Consider the following 12,610-nt stretch of genomic DNA (forward strand, 5'->3'; position numbering starts at 1 on the left):
AGCTTTTTGTCAGCTGCTTGACCTGTAATAGACTGATGGGCCATTCGCCTCGTCATTCTCCTACTGGGTTCACACGAGTCCATCCACTGATCACAGTGGCCTCCTACTTCTTTCTCTCACCTGCCTCCTCCATTTGCTCTTGGCTATTGCTGTGACTAACTCCATGTACTCAGGTGATTGAGATCTTTCTAATCCCAAATTCCTCCCCATTACTGATTCCAGTGGCCAGGCAGTGCATTCAGTAGAGTCTGGGACTTCCTGCCTCCATGCTGCCTAAGGAAAACATGCATCAAAGCTACAAGGCTCTCTGTGGAGGACTCCTCGCCAAGCCTTTACCCCAGTATCTCCATTTTACATGCTCATCTCATGCCTTTACACTGGCACACGTGTCTGTCTGAAATACTTCTCTTACCTCAACACCATCTAAAGTCCATCCATGGAGCGATAATTTGGAAAGCACTTGGGCAATATGTGTCTGACCCTCCCTAGTGTCAAAATTCTTAATCAGAACATTGAAAATAGAATAAGAGAGTTAAGATGTGAAAGGAAGAATTACAGAATCTGATTTAATCATCACAACACTACAAATGTGATTAACCATTTGAGGCATAAGAAAAGGGGTTCGATATTAAATTGTCAAAGGTGACAGCTACTAAGTGGCAGAGAGCTTTGCTTGAAAACCTGTCCATTATTCCCCATAGCATCTCACCTTCACTCTTAGCCCTTTAAGGTCCAACTAGTGCTCAGCTTTCAGACAACCTTGAGAAGAATGCGTCTCTTCCTAATTGGTGTCACTCTTTCCCATGGCTCTAAATGACTTCTGTGTCATGACAACGCCCAATTTCATATTTTCCTGGCTTATGCCTCTTCTCAGAACACTAGATATGTTCTGAGTTCTGTCTCAGCTGTCTGGGGAGCTCTTTATTTGGATGCCTCATACCTATTTTAACTAGAGTATGTCCAAAATGGTTCCCTTGATCCAACCCTTCTCAGCTTTAACAAACTTTCACAGTTCATCTAGTTCTGCAATTTAGAACTTGGAAGTTACCCTGCTGCCTTTCACACCCTCACCATCCACGTCCAATCTCCAACAAATCCTATCAAACCTAATTCCAGTTAACATCTGGCATACATCGACTGCTTTCTCTGTCCCTTACTACCTCTGGTCTAGACCACCTTCATCTCTCAGCTAGACTACTGCACTAGCCTTTTAAATGATCTTTTCACTGCCACTCTGGTCTTTTCACTGCCACTCTGGTCTCCTTCCAACTTCATTCTCCACCCACAGTCAAAGTTGTGAGATCAGATCTCTCCCTGCTGCATAAAACCCTTCAGTTGCTTTCCATTGCAGTTAGAATAAAATCCCAAATCTTGAACAGGCAATTCATAAGAGAAATCCAAATGGCCAATATGCATACCAAAAAAAAAAGTCTACCTCATTAGTAACAAGAACATAATTAAACCAAAATGAGAGACCATTGCACCTTAAGAATGGTTAAAGTTGACAAGATTGACAGTTTTGAATATTGTCAAAGATTTAGAAAGCAAGAACTTGGATATACTACTAGTGGTAGTATAAATGGTACAACTATTTTGGAAAACTGCTAGGCATTCCCTGCAGAAGTGGGATGTCTGTTCACCCCCTGACCTAGCTGAAATACATGTATACTTGAATCGGAAGACATCTGCAAGCATGCTTACAGCAGCATTCTTCATAATAGCCAACAACCAAAATAACCTAAATAGCCATCCACTGATGAACGGACAATTGTATATTCCTAAAATGTGGTATAGCCATACGAGGGAGTGCTAGAGAGCAATAAGGAATACGGCTACACAACAATTTGGATGAGTCTCCATGACAAAGTCGAGTAAAAGAAGCCAAAAAAATAATATGATTCCAGTCATATAAAGTTAAAGCAAAACTAAACTATAGCATTTACGATATTATTTAGGCAGTAAAACTTAAAAAAGCAAAGAGATTATAATGGTTTGGTCACGATTTGGGGGAAGGAGAGCTTTACGACTAGAAAGGAGCATGTGGAGAACTGTGGGGCTGTCCAGCTCCTATTTCTTTCCCAGGGTGGGAGTTCACCTTACAATAGTTGAGTAAGCTTTACATTTATGTATTTTTCTGAAAGCAATACATTTCATGATTTTAAAAGGTTTTTTAAAAACCCTAATACAGAGTTATTTTACTAGAATTCTAGAAACTGCTTGTAAAATTCAAGTTGCCAAAAACTTTTTTCTCCACAAAATAATTTGCATGCTTGCTCTACAAAACATATAATGTAACATATTTTACTTCATTGGTTGGCAGCAAATCAGAGCCAAATATAATGCTCCGATGGAAAAAGCGGCTCATCTCAGACTTCTCTCTACAGTTCTCTGCTCCTTTTATTTGGCTGTGTGTGTGTGTTCTAAACTTCTCTAGGTACTTTAGTATTTATGTTTCCTTTGGGAAGTAGGTGGGAAAATGTAAAATTTCATCAAATAAAAAGGTGTTACAGCATAGCATGGCACAGTGGTGAAGGGCAAGGACTCGACACCTACTAGCTGTGAATTTGGACAAATTACTCTGCTTCAGTTTATTCATCTGTAAAATGGGAGACACTAATATCTACTTCATATGGTTATTGTCTGGATTAAATGCATAACTAAATGTCAGCTATTATTCTCCTGAAGATATACCAAAATTCTTCACCAAAAAAAAAACACAAAAAAAAAAAAACCCAAAGGTTTGAGTAATTTAGAAGCAGTAACATCGGAGATATACATTTCTGTCTTTAGGGAACATAATTTCATCAAATGCCACAAAATAATTCTTCAGTAGGCAACATTTTAAATTAACACCACCAAAAATAAAACCTTACCTTTAGGTTTGCTCTCTGTAGAAAGAATTGGGTGCAACTGAACAATGCAGGATTTCTATTTGCTGACTGGAAATGCAATCCTAAAGAATTGAAAAATATAAACGTCAGTGAACTTTTAGTTACATGCGGTGGCTTGAAACATGTTTTCATTGATACTGTGTTTCCCCGAAAATAAGACCTAGCTGGATAATCAGCTCTAATGCATCTTTTGAAGCAAAAATTAATATAAGACTGGGTCTTATTTTACTATAAGACTGGGTATAATATGATATAATGTCGGGTCATATATTAATTTTTGTTCCAAAAGATGCATTAAAGCTGATTGTCCAGCTAGGTCTTATTTTCGAGGAAACACGGTACTCCTTTCTAAAGCCCTAACATGGCAGCAAAGGAATAAAAAACAGGAGAAATTTATGGACAAGTGTTTGAAAAATGCATGCAAGGAAAATGACCTGAGTGGAGGGAGCTGACCGGAGAGTCTGCAGTAAGTATGGAGAAGCAGGCCAAGCACTTGGAAGCACTGTGTTTGAAAGGTGGGGATGAGGTGTAATGTGAGAAGGTGAGGGGTAGAAAGTCTTAAACAGGAGCCATAGACTTCTCACCTCCAGGCCCTCCTTTCCCACTGCAAGACACTAGGTGCTCATTATCTGGATAAAATGAACGAGAGAAGATCTGGACTCAGGTACAAAAGGAGGGCAGAGGTAATGCTGAACAGCAGAGGATTCTGTTCCAATCCTTCAGAACCAGGTGGTGCTCAGCTAGGCTTCCGTACCCCCCATAGGAGTCTGGAAGATCCCTCTGGAGAAACTGAATAGTCCCATAGAAAAGACCATCATGTGTTGATATTTGTGTATGTGGGGAGGGATGGCGATTTACCAAATGACAAAGCTGGCCTCCCACCCAATCAACCTACCCCCAAAGCCACCAGTCAGCCAGCTCCACCCTCCCTGCCCCCAAAGTCCCAGGGTCTGACTTGTCAAATATGAACAGACTGCTTAGAATCACAGAGACATTTTTCTGAAAGTCTCCACACAACGGGCCAAGACTAAAACAAACTGAAGAGGTAACTCTTAGACAATTCAGAGACTAAGAGAAAAAAAGTTATTTTTGTCAGAAAAACAAGGTGAACTACTATACCCACGAAACATGAATGTGTTGCAAAAAAAGTATTCTGAGAAATGGAACAACATTTTGAAAACAAAAACTGATAGTTGACATTACAAATTCAGTACAAGGTTTAAAAGAGGCAAGGGGCTCTTAGAACTGAATAAACTACTAAGAAGATGAACAACAGAAAAGATAGAAGATTAATTTGCTTAATCCAATATCTGATTAATGTCAGGAAGAAAAGAGAAGTGGAGGGGAGAAAATTATTCAACAATACAAGAAACTTACTGTTTGCTTTGCCACAAATTGAGTTGGGTTTTCTTCCATGTGCAATCGAGGGATTCTCACAAGATTCTCTTAGTAAGATGAGGACTCGGAAATGCTCCCTGGAATGGGTGACATGCAGGTTACTGGGTACCTTGGAGAGAGCACTTTTGGCAGAGCAGTGGGGACAGAAGCCAGATGGAGAAGTCTGAAGAGCAAATGGCAAGTTAGGAAGTGGAAATAGTTTGTGGATGCACAATTCTTTCAGAAATATTTCAGTGAAAAGGAAGAGAGAAATCAACGGGTAGTTCTAAGAATTAAGGGTGTATATGTATTTTAAGGTAAGAGACATTAGAGCATGCTTGTGTGCTGATATGCTGATAAAAAGATAAAAAAAGTGACGAGAACAATTGTATTCCTGTTTCTTAGGTAAACAAAAGCCTACATTTATAATTAATAAATAAGAAGGAAATTACCCAATTCAGATTCCCCAAACACTTTTAACCTCAATGATTTAAATTCAAAGGATTAGAGGAGGTGAGAGGAGTATGTGATTTTTTTCAAGTGTCCACCGCAATTCTTCCTGGTTATGTAATGCACAGAAAAATAGCCAAGATCTATTCTGGTTATTAATGGATTTTCTAGAAAAAGTTTCAGTTTTCCCACAGTACACTGTGATTTCTTGTATCACTAGTACAATGATTTGATTAGTCCACATTTAAAGTCAGTACTTTTATTATCCACTTGCTCAAGTAATTGAATCATTCAGCGGGATATGCTGCGTCCAGGGACGACAGCACGTCCTTGTAGACACACGGGCACCTGCAATCCGAGGGCGTGGCAACAGGCGGCAAAGAAGAAGAAATCTCCACCCTCACGGGGCTCCACAGCAGAAAGTGCAGGACACCCGTGCTAGCCCCACGCACCGGGCTGCGTGTCTGAGACATGAACGGTGTTTGCTGCAGCTGCAGCACAGCACGGCCATCAGGACAAGAAGTGGCCCAGAAACAACACTGGGATGGGTGGGGCGTCACCAGTGTGCACACTTCCAGGAAATGCCGTCGCTCGGTAATCGGGGTCCCCTCATGGGGAATGCTGCTGCTGCTGCTTCAGTCCAGGGTGATTCTAACAACCTGAAGTCACCTTCCTAAAGTTACCGTCTTAGTCATTCTACCAAACTCTGCAATTGATATTCTGGGGAAACTGCACAAAAGCAAAACATGTTACCAGCACAGCAGGCGATCCGAAGGGCCAAGTCCAGGGCTAAATTACGCAAGTGTCGTCTTTATCTCCCCAAAACAGCACCAGCGCCAGCCTTGCGGGCGCTGTCCAGACGCCAGTAGGACAGAATATCACAACACCCCCAGGAAGCTGCTCCCGCTCCCACTCTGAAGGGCCAGATGTGACAAGGGGTGGGGGACACTGCTGAGACCTGGACATGCCCAACTGTGGTTTGAAAATGTAAGAGCCGCGTTGGACTGAGTGTTAGTGGAGCTTCAGAAAGACCTAATTTACTCCCTGGCAGTGGCAGCTTCACCAGAAGAATCTGATTCAACTTCAGTCAAGAATCTGCAGTGATGAATGTTCTCTCTGTATAAAATGTTATTTCAATAGCCATCAAGGGGAAATATATGAAGAGTGAAAGGAATAGTAAGGACAAAGAAGCATTTCCTAGTCACAGAGAATGTTCCTACCGAAGAAATAATTTTATTCTATTTTTTGCAGATGCAAATAAGAATGGAAATTTAACATGGTCATTTTCACCATGGAACAGGCTTTTGTAATTGCTGCCAAGTTCTACGATAATCATAAATGCCTCTCATTCATTCCCATGCTGAGATTTGGTTCCTACATTTCCTCACCGTAGGTCAGAACTGAGAATTTGCTGCCTGTCTCTCAGCTAGAATCCAACCATTTTACAGCTTTGACTTTAAAAAAAAAAAAAAAAAAAAAAAAAGTGCAGCGGGCTGAGTTTGGAATCAGAATCTGGCTGTAGGCAGCAAATATCTTAGGCTGTACTTTTCCAGTGAGTTACGAGCCAGTGTAATGAAGTACAGAGACTCCTGGAGAACGGTGCTTTTTAGTTCTGCTCCGGATGTGTGAGCGTAGGCCAGTCACTTACTTTCTCTGGGCCTCAGTTTCCTCCTCTGAGAAGATGGACAGGAGAATCTCTGGGGTTCCTTCCAAATCTCATCCTGTGGTTCTGTAAGTAGCGCCAACTTAAATAGGTCGCTCCAGGTGGCCTGTAAGGGAAGAATGTACTCTACAGCTTCCTAGCTTGTGAATAGAACATTCAAACAGTAGAATGGCATCTGCCACTGAGTACACCCATTCCGCCTCAGGCAGAGTGAAAAGAGAAGTCAGCATTAAGGAGCCTGACCCACTAAAAAGGCGGCTTCGGCCGCCCTGCGCTTGTCTGTTTGCTCATGAGCCGGCTCTCAGGAATCCACAGCCAGCTGGAGAAAGAGAGCGAGTAAAGCACCGTCAGCTGGGTTTCCAGGATGGGTCTTTGTTCTGGAGTTTACCAGAAACCAGAAGATAAATTCTTTTCCTACAAATTCCTATATGCTGCCCACAAACTAAAGGTCTTTCCAGAATGTTTAAGATTATTCTCTTTGGTTCACCAACTCTTTTTTGCTATCGTGGCCTCACAAAACTTATTTGCTGCCCATTATGTATTTTCCGAAAGCCTCACATTTTACAGTTAAGAGCTTACAGAAAAAATTTTCCCTAGTAACGTTGAGAAACAAGTTGCACCCCTAAAAGTGTACAATTTGATGAGTGTTGACAGTTGCACTCATCTGTGAAATGAACATCACAGTCAAGATGCAGCACATTTTCATCGCCACCAACAGCTCCCTCGTACCCTTTTGCAGTCCACAGGCCTGCTTTCTGTCACTATAACGGATTAGCTTGCATTCTCTAGAATTTTATGTAAATGGCAGCATACAGCATGTACTCTTGTGTCTGGCTTCTTTCATTCAGCATAATGAAATTCATTCATGTTGTTGCATATATCAGTAGTTCCTTTTTATGGCTAAATAGTAATCCATTGTATGGATGTACTACATTTTGTTTATTCATTCATCTGTTAATGGGCATTTGGGGTATTTCCAGTTTGGGGCTATTGTGAATAGATTCATGTGCAGGTCTTTGTGAGGATGTGTTTTTATTTCTTCTGAGTAAATAGCTAGGAGGAGAATATCTGGATCATATGGTAGGTGGATGTTGAAAGAAAGGTCACAAAGTATCCAGAGAACAATGATTGCCAGGCACATCTTTGCCCTCAGACGAGAGAAACCTTAGTTTCTTTGGAGGCACTGATCTTCACCCTGTCCTTGTCTTAATGTATTGAATATTATAGAGATGGAAGAGGGGGTTGGAACAAGTTATAGACCATTTCCCTCATTTGCAGAGGAGGAAATTAGGGCCTGGGGAGATGAGGGGACCTGCCACAAACAGAGTTGCAGGACATGTTAAAAGATTTTGGCAGGTCACATGTGTGAAGAGCACTGCATGGCAAACCCAAGTGTGTAGAGTTCTTCATGGAAGGAAACATCAAGAAGAGCTACACAGCTCTGGGATCTGGTTCACACTGTCGTGCTGGCAAACTGTCACAGTTTGAAAGGATCTAGTCATCATTTACATTGGATGATCTCTACCTAGAATCTGATGGGAAAAAATTAGTTTTTAGCACGAGCTTGTGACAAAGCCCCAGAAGTCCCTAGGACTTAACAGACATGTGCAGAGATCTCCACTTCTACCAAGGCCAGCACTGCCCACTCAGGGGCTGGGCCCTTTGGAGGGGCAGCCAGTCAACAGCTTGCTGGGCACACTTCACACCTTTGCCAAAATGTACAATCACTAGTAATGAACTTGGCTTGAATTCATTCCAGAGGGATCCAGTGTGGAAATATTTGTTCCTGTTTTTATTCTTGTTTGCAATAAAAATAGAATAAAATCATTAATTGACCACACCTCTTCCTTAATCCAAAACATAAGCTTAACAGAATTCTAATTAAAAAATCCATGTTTGTTCTCTATTGTCAATACTATACACGATTATTAAAGGGATATTTGTAAAACCTTTAGCAGTAACAGCAAATCCTATTTTAGATGAGATGGCAGTGGATGCATGACATTTTAAGTGTTGCAGTCAGGTAGATCAGAAAATGCATTACTTAAAAGAAAAAAATATGTCACTTGAAAGCATTTAACCATGACCCAACAACAAATAAAATTACTTTTCATTTCTCTCAGATAACAACTTTGAGAAGAGAATTTGTGATACAAAAGAATATAATGGTCAAGCCTTTCTATGATGTCTTCTTGACATACAAAGTGAAGAGAATTGGAATGCAGTTCCAAATTATTTAAACCAAATGATAAAGAGGAAGAAATAGCAGCTTACTGAGAAGTGTTATCTTTATCACATTTGCAAATTTGTCAGTTTTCTCAAAGGAAGCCCAGGCTCTGCAGAGAAAAGAAAAGCCCTCCTCATCATTGCAGTTGATTTTATAGTCTGAAGATTAAGCTGAATCTCAAAAGCATGTCTGTGGTTTTCATGCTGCTCCATGCTGCCTATTCTTAAGGAACCCGTAAGTATTCTGGCTCTGAAGACACACTGCCAGCTCCCAGTCTACAACCAAATTGTCTCGGTATTCAAACAAAGTGAAACGAAAATCTTCATTTTGAAATCGGGGGATCCCAACAACAGCAAAACGGAAGGGAGTTAGTTCTTCACTGGAGAATATGTGTGGGGAAAGGCTAAGAAGCCTGTCTAGGTGGAGGAATGGGGGTGTTATCCCCTTTATCACTACTTCTCTTTGTTTAATCCTGACTCCCAACAACCCTGGGTCTCTTTCCAGACAGCTGGAGAGAATGGAGTACTCCACAGAAGGAGTACTAAGAGCTATCAGCTTTACTGCCAGCATTTTCAGCTCCCCAGAACCTGTCCCTGAGGTTCCTGCAAGTCTACGTGAATTAGCCGAACCCGGCACCAGTGGGAAATTGTATTTAGAGTGTAAGTCAGTCATTGCATGGAAACTCCTTGCATGTAGTCCTCCCTTTAGGTGTGATGTAGGCATCTCTGGAATCAAGGCTTAGATAGGAAGTGTGAGTACTGCATAGATGCTTAGCTCTGTTTTTTCACCCCAAAAGTTGTATCACAGCCTTGGGATCAAATAAACCAGGCAACAGAAAGGACTGAATGAATCATGGCCAGCAATTCAGGAACCTTCCCTAGGACCCTGCCCTGGAGCCTCCATCCAGCAGCAGCCTCCCAGCTCCAGTCTCCTCACAGCTTACGTGACCAACCAATTCCAGTTTTCTCATTCTCTTTCTGTTTCTCTGTCATTGCTGAGGTTGGCAAAGAAAAACATGCCTCTTAGAGAAAAACAGGAGCTAACTGAGTTCAAACTGGATTCCATCCTTTACTAGTGATATGGCATTGGGTGACCACTGGTTTCCTCGAGTTTCTGGTGCTCATCTGTGAAGTAGAGCCACTAATCGCCTTCCCAGAGCTGTTGCAAGGACCCAGTGACATAACGCAGAGGGCCCAACACATGCTACATAGTCAATGCAAGTCTGCTCTCTCCTCTCTTGTAGCTACTGCTTTTTCAAATAGAATGAAATCAATTAAAACGAGAATTATAGGTGTGAGACATCTTGGTTTGATAAACAAATCATTAGCCAAAAGGAGAGTTTGGACCTTTTCTCTTTGCTGAGACCCAAGCTACTATGTAGCAGGAAGTGGCTGCGGACTGGCGATAAGCATTACTCAGAATTTCATCCAACTTTCAGTTCAGGCGCCTCTGGGCCGTGTAAGGGAAGAAGTAAAGCAATGGTAATTGGTAACTTCATTCTAACCTGGCACATGTGGCTTAATGATTGATGAGCCAATCGAGAGCAAGGAGGGTCTCCTGGAATGTCTTCACTCTGAAGGAGGCTGCATCCTGCCCAGGGTCGATCTTTGGCAGGGCTGTGGGGAAAACACTTGGTCTTGACAAAGTGTCTGCCAATAGCTCAGTCTTTACCTCGGAGGGAAGCCTTGTCTTTCCCTGGCTGGTGATGGGAAAAGTAGATCCTGGCACCTAAAAAAGATCTGATAGGCCAAAAGATGTGACAAACGAAAGCACGCTCAAAGTTACGAGCTAACGCAGAACAGGGGAACGTATGTTATTTATTTTTGCTGAGTTCTTGCTCATGATAATTCCACAGTCAGGGTGATGAGGGCGTGATGGATTTATGCAGTTCTCATAGCTTAGAGATGAGAAGCATAGCCCCAAAAGAACAAATTTGTTTAGACTTAATCTCTAAAAATAATTAGTGATAGAAATGTTTTCTTAAAAGAGGAATTGGGTAATATAGTGGCAAAAAATTCCTGAGATTTTTTTAACATGAACGTAACATGCAGAAGACCACACTCTGTGTACATGAACGGTGATCTACCTCGTGGGAACAGTATGGAGATAACTAAGGCTGTATCATGTTAGCGTAACTTAGGCCCTGCTGGCCGGAATCCCAGCATAGCCAGGCAACCAGACTTGGGCTCAAGTTTGGATGGGAAGCAGATAATTTCCTGGTCAGTAGAAGGTGTCACAAAGAATTTAGTTTCTAACCCTGAATTATCCTTGGTCTGGACCCTACTGATTTACTCTAAAATTAAATGATAGTTATGTTTGATTATCTGGTATCACTGCTAGTTCTCTAGGTCACTTTGCACCTTGCTTCAAGGCTCTTTCCTAACTCCATTTTCTCTGCACACCCCTTTAAATGTCAGGGTTTTCTAGGGCTCTGGTTCTGTCCTCCTCACCCTCTATTTAATTTCAACTGCTCATGGCTTCACGAAGAGCCTGTTCTCTGGTAACTTCCAAATTCATTTCTTCAGCCTACACTTCTCTCCCAGTCTCCAGAACCATAAGACTTCTGGAGAAGAACCTCAAACTCAACAAGCAGAATTTATTTTTCTTCAAATCAAACTGGAAACCTAGAAGTCCTTCAGTTACCAAGGCTAACAAAGTCTATTGGTGGTAGGAAGATGTTCTCAGGCCACAACAACGGTGTGCAAAAAATAGAATTTTACCTCAATTTTGTTCTAAAACATATTCTGCCTGGCAACAGAAACATTGTTTTTGTCAATTCAAGAAACACTCAGGAATTAGGGTTTCCCTTCTGCCACGTCCTCCTGGGGGTTCCAGCTAGGTTCTGCGTGGTGTCCACATACTTGGGGAGCTGGGGGAGTGGTGGCTTCTGGTTCTTGACCCACCTCCATCAAAGCTGGCATTTGCTTGCACAGCTGAGTTCCCTCTGCACTTGGTCACTGGCACCTTTCTGCACCAGCATCCACTGAGATGTCTATCTGGTCTTTGGTCCTAGATCCTCACAGGTGACCCTCTGCCCTGACACACTGGCTCCTTTGTCAATTCTGCACCTGCTGGAGATTGCAGGGCAGGGAAACTTTGCAGATGCTTCCCTATGCCACCCTGGGGTCCCAATATATGTGTTGGGGACTATCTTAGCTTAGACACATTATGTCACCATTTCTTCTCAGCGGATGCAGCGGCATCCCGGCCGAGGGGAATTCTTGTAGGCATACCCGGAAGCTGAGCCATGGGTGTCTGCTGCTATTTGCTCCTCAGTCCTGTCTGGGGGTCCACTTATTTGTCCTTGACCTAAGGCTGATGTGTTAGAGGGAGGGGCAGTGCTCAGGCCCCTTCTTAGTGATACGTGCTACTTTCTCATTATCTTGTTTCCCTTCAGTTCCTCTTCCTTGTCATGAGAGATTATTTGTTTTTGTTTTAATCTGAGTTGAGAGAAGAAATTCAAAAGTAGAGAACTGACTCTCATTACTGCAATAACAATCCAGTTCTGACGGTCAGGGACTAGAGCGCTTTGGCCATTGTCTGAATTGGGGGCAAAGGGAAAGGAAAGGAGCAATATGCCAGGAAAGAAGCAGAGGTCAAAAATCTCAAAATTTCATCCCATCACACACCTCTTGAACGTCTCATGTTTAGTTCAGCTATTTTTGAATCATTCCCAGTTTTAGTTTTTTTCATCTCTTACCTGGATTGCTACAATTAAAACAAAAAGTCATCTTGTATCTGGTCTTGCAGAACCTTTCTTTAATCCATTCTTTTTCCCGAGATTTACTGATATATAATTGACATATAGCATTGTGTAAGTTTAAGGTATCCAATGTGTTGACTTTGATACACGTATCTATTTAAAATTATTACCACAATAAAGTTAGTTAACACATCCATTACCTCACACAGTCTTGAATTCATTCTTGATACTGGGGCCAGTGATTTGCTTTCCCTAAAATGTAAATCCACTCATGTTATTTCCTCCCTCCAAGGTGTTGG

Source organism: Rhinolophus sinicus, chromosome 3 (assembly GCF_057876585.1).
Source record: "Rhinolophus sinicus isolate RSI-liver-muscle chromosome 3, RSI-T2T, whole genome shotgun sequence".
NCBI classification, from domain to species: Eukaryota; Metazoa; Chordata; class Mammalia; order Chiroptera; family Rhinolophidae; genus Rhinolophus; species Rhinolophus sinicus.